Below are 7356 nucleotides of genomic sequence, written 5' to 3' on the forward strand. Positions count from 1 at the left end.
ACCGTAATTAGTGAATATTTCTCTATGAAAAATTCCGTGATTAGGTAATTTTCCTTGAATAATGTGGATATACATTCCACAGAAATATCCGCGAATAGGTGAAGCCACGAATCCAGAACCGCAAATAGGCAGGGATTGACTGTATTTACAAATGATAACAGTTTAAGCCACATCCTAAAGTAGCTGCAATAGCACATCAACTGGTTTGTCAGAAAGATTAACCATAAAATCCAGTTAGGTAACATTTTGCAAGGACCGGCTAAATTTGAAATGCGTTATTCATACATCTGAGAGATTTAACTATTCACTAAAGTGGAGGGAAGCAAGGTCTATAGTTTTTTTAACAAGTCCAACTTGAAGATTTTATAATTAAAAAAGTTATTAATGACTGATTTATGAAAATTTGCTTATAAAGCCAAGCACTGATGCACTTTCAGCCACTCAGCACTTACGATAGTAAAATGAGGGAGTTGGAGTGGTTGGACAGCAGGATGGACAAAGGGAGTGGGACTGAGCCAAATGGACACTGTAAATAACCTCTAGTAATACCTACAGTGCACCATGTAAATGGCACATATAGTAATAACCCTCCGGGGTAAAAATTTATTTATAAGCCTAGGCAAAGCACCTGGATTACGGACATAAGCCCAGGGTAGAAACACCTGCTGCCTTGTAGGATGACGCCTCTTTGGGTAAAGCTTCGTACACAATCAAAAACTCTTGACTTTGCTCTACAGGAGCACCAGAAATCACTGGTAGCAGGATGACGGTTAGGGTTAAAGTTTAGAGTGCTATGTCTCTTTGGCTTCAACACCAGATGTCTAGTGGGTGACCATGGTTAAAAACAAATAGGCAATGACAGGGATCACTGACCTCAGTAAGCTAGGAACTGCACATTACAAAGGCCAGTTATCCAATGAATCACCTACGGATTCTGCAACATATATATATGGATAGGCACAATTTATCAAAACAACAACCAATCTTCATCTTACTGGGGTGCTAAGAATCTCCTGATTTGTATTATCTAATGATAAATCAAAGACTGAAACTTGGAAATTCAGAACCATGCAACAAACTGGTAAGAAAGAACATGTAGGAACTCAATCTAAGTGACATGGACTTGACATCTCAGATGTCTGTGAATTACACTAGGCTACAAAGGAATGGAAAAGGAGACTTCTGAGAGCAATCAGTATATTTATTTAGGAAGAGCTGATGGAAATGGTAGGATAGAGGAAGGCATGGTCTTAATGCCAACTGTAGAAAAGGGGCTAACTGACTGGGGAGCAGTGGGCAGATTACTGCTGACAAAACTTATATGAAAAACTGTGCATTATGAGTATAACTGCTATATTGGATGAATGAATTCTAAAGAAATGAAATAAGTTTATATAGACCTGCAGAATGTTATTGACGAAGAAAGAGATATAAGAATTGTTGTTGATGATATGCATGAAAAAGCTAGTAGGAAAGCTGAAGGTATGGAGGATGCGATGGGTGTGGAAGGCTGCAGGAGACAGTAAGTGAATATGGGATGCAATTTACTACTTTTTGTTCTGCAAGTACTTAGGTAACAGGAGATACTATTTTTCCAACAAAAGGAAATCCATATCAGCATCAACAGATGGCTATTAATCAAGACAGAATAAGAAATACTGTTAGGAGCTACAGAGGAGCAGATGTTGGCAGTGATCACCATCTTATTACCTCAAAAACAGTACTGGTGTGTCTCAGTCTGATACAGTAATAAGGTTCTTGAGGATGAACATCAAGAGGGTTTTGCAATTTGGATTTTAAAACATTTGAAGCCATACATAGAGTAACAATCAATGAGGGTTGGTTTTACATCAAGAATGTTTATCAATCTGCTGGAAAAGAAGCACTGGAATATGGGGTAACAAGACAAAAACCTTAGATATCAACAAGAACTGTCATACAATAAAAATGGACAAAAGCATAATGTACATATAGACAAATTTCAGGAAGATGATGAAGAAAGAAAGTAATAACATGCTAAGTACTAAAGTCCAAAGCCTGGAAAAGGTGCTCCCTAAAACAAGAGTTGGATACTCCCCTTCCAGTGATGCTGACATGCCAATACAGTGAACAGGAACAATAAAACGTAGCAACTGCTAATTGCAGAAAAACTATTTGAGGTAGCTGTAACCACTCAAAATCATAGTCCAACAACCAGCAGACTTATTCACTATTATCATTTTAAGTTACCTCATAACCTCTCAAAATCATGGTTCCTATTCTATAGATTTTTTAATAATAGGTCAAATTCACATGAGATGTTGCAAACGTGTTAGCTTGTGATAACATTCAAGTACATCATGGCTGTGTATCAGAATACTGATGACTGTACCATGAACACCCCACCTACATGCTTAAGCAAGATGGTAGCAGTGACTCTTCCCCTATGAGCTTCAAGAGAAGCAAAGGCCTAGACCGCCAGCTCACTTAACAGCTGCACAAATGATTAGTGCCACCATTACCAGTTGAATACAGAGTGCCATGGTTAACTTGTCCATGGAACAGTGTTTCAAGCACCGTCAAAACACCAAGCAAGAGGGTAATGGTGATGCTACACCACGAGTTTTGAGAGAAGCACAGGCCTAGTATACCCACTCCATTATGGCAGCACAACAACCAGTGTCATTGATACCAGTCAAACCGAGTTCCAAGCCATGGTTGTCCATCCAATGGAGCTCCCAATGGGGTGCAACACAATCAGGAGTAACACAGTATCCAGGTACACATGGGCATCATACAAGGGAACTCTGTTACATATAAACCCCTATCTGCATGCTTGTCGTCTAGCAACCATACGGACAATATGCTAGCTTCTGGGGAAGCACATAAGGAGGCTTCTTATATTCGAGAAATAAAGCATGGGTTGACCCAGGGTACCAAGCTTGCTTGGTGAGATTTGTGCCAGCCCTACCTACGGTAAACACTGTCACCTCCCTGAACCAAGGAAGAGGGGGTAAAAGAAAAAAAAAAAAGAAAGTGTGCTTCCTCCCCTTGCCCATTTCTTAATCTCTTCTGAGAATAGCAGCTGTAGTTGATGCAGCTGGGGCATCTTCCATGGGAAGGATGACTGCTACTGGCAGCTCAACAGTATTGAACTTCTATTGAGTTTAGATGTATGCAGACTCAATACAACCAAACTGTTTAGGAGGCAGGTGACTTTAAATTTGGAATACTGAAGGCTACAGCACTTCTTATAATCCTTAGGCCTATGCAGTTTTGCCACCTTTACTGATTGTAAGTGGATAAAGGGATATTTATGTTCAATTCTTACATGATTTGGATGAATATGACTTTCATTTCCATGGGAAAAGCTTCCCTTACCTATTACGAACTCCTAATTCAGGTTAGGGGGGAGGGTCCATAGACAGCTATGCCCCTGCCTGTTAGGACTCGGCATCCTAAGATATATTAAGAAAAGTTAGATTAGAATATATCTCTGTACTCCTTTAATTCAGAGTATTCTTGCTCTTGTTATAGGGGAGGGGGGCACAGGGATGTCAAGAAAGTACAAATCCAGCATCCTAGGTTAGGTTAGATTAGGATGCATCCCTGTTACTGTCCATGTTATAATTTCCTGCTTTATCAAGTTTCGGGTTTGTTACTGATCACCCACATTATCTGTGTTATTTACAGTTCATGTTCTGATTTATGCATTTACCACTTTGCTGACTCGCGCACTGTTCTCTACTTTGGTCTCCACCCAAAAATCCTGGTTCTCACTGGTATCCCCCAGAAGTGTTGTGTAGAAGGGATTCATATGACAATTAACTTTGTTGAATAGCTTTTTAGAGATTTAAATTTTTTAAGCACAATGACCTAAGCAAGCAAATCAAAGTTTTACTTTCATTATGAAAAACTAAAAACAGAAAATATAAACAAATTAATAATATATATATATATATATATATATATATATATATATATATATATATATATTTTTTTTTTTTTTTTTTTTTTTTTGCCTAGCCTATATAGGCTACTGACCAGCAAAATAAAAATTGGGTAGAATGCAAAATTAGGGTCAAGACTTAACTGGGGGGGGGGGGCTAGGCCCCTCCCAGCCAAGCTAGGCCACAGTGTCCGAGGTTAGCTTAAGTAAAGGTAGGTCTGGTTGGGTCTTATCCTCTCAGGAATGCCTATTCAGAAATACTTACTAGGCCTACTGTAGCCTTGATAGACCTACAGAACAGCTCCGCATGGGGTAATACCTTGGAAATTAACTTTTTCTAAAGTATCCTGTTCTCTTATCAGAAATTTACCATAATTTTTTGTCAGTCAACTGCAATTAACCCACAATTAACCTCAGAACTGATATATTATAGCATGCCGTCCATCGTGGAATGCCATCGCTCATGCGCAGTGCCACAGGGGACCTTTAGGTGAAAAGTGGAGTTTCCTTCGCCGGGGGACCAGGCAACACAGCCTACTAGGTTAGGTTAGCTTAGGGTGGGTTAGGTTAGTATAGTTCCTTTTCTAACAGGTTCCTTAACCGATCTCTTCTTCGACATAAGGCTCCCTAATGACTTGCGCACGCGCGGGACCATTCCATAACAACATGACAGGCCGGTCTTTCCCCCAGCGATTTCCCCCCACCCAAAACCCCAGGTTCCCAAAGGGTCCCCCGTTGGGTAGAGATGAGGGGACCGCGTGTGATTTTAGGTTATATAAGGGGTAAGTCTGGTTAGGTCTTATTCTCTCCGGGGATACTACAAAAATGCTTCCTAGGCCTATAGTATCCCCGGTCCCTTACGCCAATCTACAGGTAACGGAACGGAATGGAATATAGGGTTTAGGCCAAAGGCCATAAACTGGGACCTATGAGGTCATTCAACAGGCAGAATCGCATAAAATACATAATTAACAACAGTAAATACAGTCACGACTGTCAAGAGAAATTATGAGCCTAAAGATAGCCTTGGCTAATTACGCAGCCAGATCTTCATATTCTATAGCCTAGCCCTGTACACATCCACATCAGTAGCTCGATAATTACAATCATAACAGTAAGATGTTACCCCGAACTAGCAATCTGTCATAATTATCCTCATCTAGGCCTAAATAAATTATTAAATTTACCTTACGAAAGCAGGTGGACTAGGCCTAGGCCCATGCCGTCACCAGCAAGCCTGGCACTTGGAAGGGTAATCTAATCAGCTTTTCGCAATAAAACATCTTGTTACACTTAAGAAGAAGCTCTTCAGGGTTTAATCCTCACTCGAACACATTTTTTGCACTGATAATCACAAAGGATTACGCAAAATTACCGATGTATTTCGCGCGTGAAAGTTTACGCGAACCGACGGCCTCAAGGACTTTAACAGGACTGTTCTTCTTCGGCGAAATATATTTAATTCAATTGAGTTATTCGAGTATCAAATACATCCTAAAATGGAAAAAATAATGTTAACGCTTTCATATCGCTATCATGTCATGATTTTTCTTTCATCTTTTTGTATTTTATATTAACTAGTAGTAATTTAAGCTATGATGGCACTTTTATTTGAGTACGAATGTGACGTGCATTATGAGTGGTCATTGCTGGGCTCTGAAAAATGTCTTGGGAATTACTGTTTATGGTTTCATCCGCAAACTCATTCGTCAAGAATCGTCATGCATAATACAGCAGAGATAATTAGGAATTTTATACGACAAATTCCAATATTAAATACATGTCAAACCACATAGCCAAAACACTCAGGGAAACTGTCTTTCATTTTTTTCTTGCAAGACTTGATATTTTCAGTCGTAATATCAAGTGGAGCTTACGGCACAGTCCTGGAGCGGCAAGTTTAAAGACTCCAAAACTAACTTTGGAACTGCAAATTTTGCATTTTGGCTCAAAATAACCTGAGACCATCTGTAGCTATTCTTGTGCTGACTCCATCTGTTCGCTGTATTACATCCGGATAGCTTCATGAGTCATTGCAAATATTTTAAACTATATTCTAACAACTCAAATACACAGGTAATCAAAAAAGTAAATAAATTAAGTTATTTATTTTGTGTTATAGTAGCACAGTGTTCAAAAACTCCCTGCCAGTGCAACACCCTTTTATTAACATTGCCGCTCTATTTAAATTTTTATATAGAACAAGCATCAAGATATTTCTGACAAAAGCATTGTGGATGTGGGTATTTCCTTGTCAAATTTCGGTAATATTAACTTTAATATAGGGATATGCTGTAAAATTAAGTTATTCATTTTATATAATATATTGATGCACATTCAAAAGCATTTATGATCTATTAGATAACAGGTATGGCTTAGAAGACCTATAAATAGTTCAAGAAAATTTTAAACTGTTATTGGCTAAAAAAAAAAAGTCTGCCTGAAACATCGGATTATTTAATTACATTTTTTTCATTACAAATTACCATAGGCTAAAGAACTCGAGTTCTTAATTCCTTACATCACTATATTTGAAAAAGCGAATTTTTTGGACAAGACAGGTTGTAAATTAAATTTTTACATCTCTCTGATTTAAATGCACATGATACTGCATGCCACTATTTTAGGCATTTCAAGATCATTCTTCAGTAATAATTACACCCGGAATAATGTCTGAGCGTTATTGTAGGGAGTTTGAGGTCTGTATCTAAACTGAATGTATTGTTTTTTTCGGGCAACTGGGTTTGTAATTTATACTGGTGGGTATTCGTCCAAAATAAGAGAGGATCCCTTTTCAAGTCTTTTTTTCAGTTTTCTATTCTACAGGTAATACGGAGTGGTAAGTGACTTTCCCACTTATAATTTTTTTTCTCAATGTCACAGTATGTGATAAGAAAGCATGTGGTGATAGCGGACTTTTGGTCTTATAATATGCAACAATTAAAACACTTCATGAGAGATAAAAATATAAAATTTATTCGCTGTTCGCTTCACTGCGTGTTTTCACTTCAGACTGAACGCAACTGTGGAGGTCGTATTTACACCTCTTCCTCTCCGTCCGTATGGAACGGCTCCCCTCTCAGCCACAGCTAAGGTAAATCCCTCTAAATAAAACTTTGGGTTCTCCTTTCGACGTGACATGAATGAATCAGTGAGATAGGCTACTCTGTGGCTGTCTGTCTCTTTTCTCCTCCCTAGCCACTATATATAGTTGCTGCACTTCTCGATGATTCCAGCTCACGTTACCAGAAGTAGGCGTTACGTAAATAAATAGATTACGTAAATCTAAATTTACAAAGAAGCATGAAACTAACTTACACCATGTCAATACTTCTAGAACGTAAGATGAAACTTAGATTTTTAATTTTTTGATGAAAACTGTGCTAGGGGGCCCTATGCAAAAGGCCATGATAGTCTCACAAATTATG

At 38.5% G+C, this 7356-nt stretch overlaps 1 protein-coding gene across 1 annotated transcript in view; it reads right to left on the minus strand.

Moving 5' to 3' along the window:
* The window catches only part of LOC136855657 (glucose-6-phosphatase 2-like), a 774122-nt gene extending 768758 nt beyond the window's left edge, over nt 1–5364 (minus strand). The window contains exon 1 of the mRNA XM_067132868.1: nt 5116–5364. The gene's annotated coding sequence lies outside the window, so the exon portion shown is untranslated. The remainder of the gene's footprint in view (nt 1–5115) is intronic.
* Between the last annotated feature and the right edge of the window lie 1992 nt (nt 5365–7356).

The sequence above is a fragment of the Macrobrachium rosenbergii genome, chromosome 32 (assembly GCF_040412425.1).
Source record: "Macrobrachium rosenbergii isolate ZJJX-2024 chromosome 32, ASM4041242v1, whole genome shotgun sequence".
NCBI lineage: Eukaryota > Metazoa > Arthropoda > Malacostraca > Decapoda > Palaemonidae > Macrobrachium > Macrobrachium rosenbergii.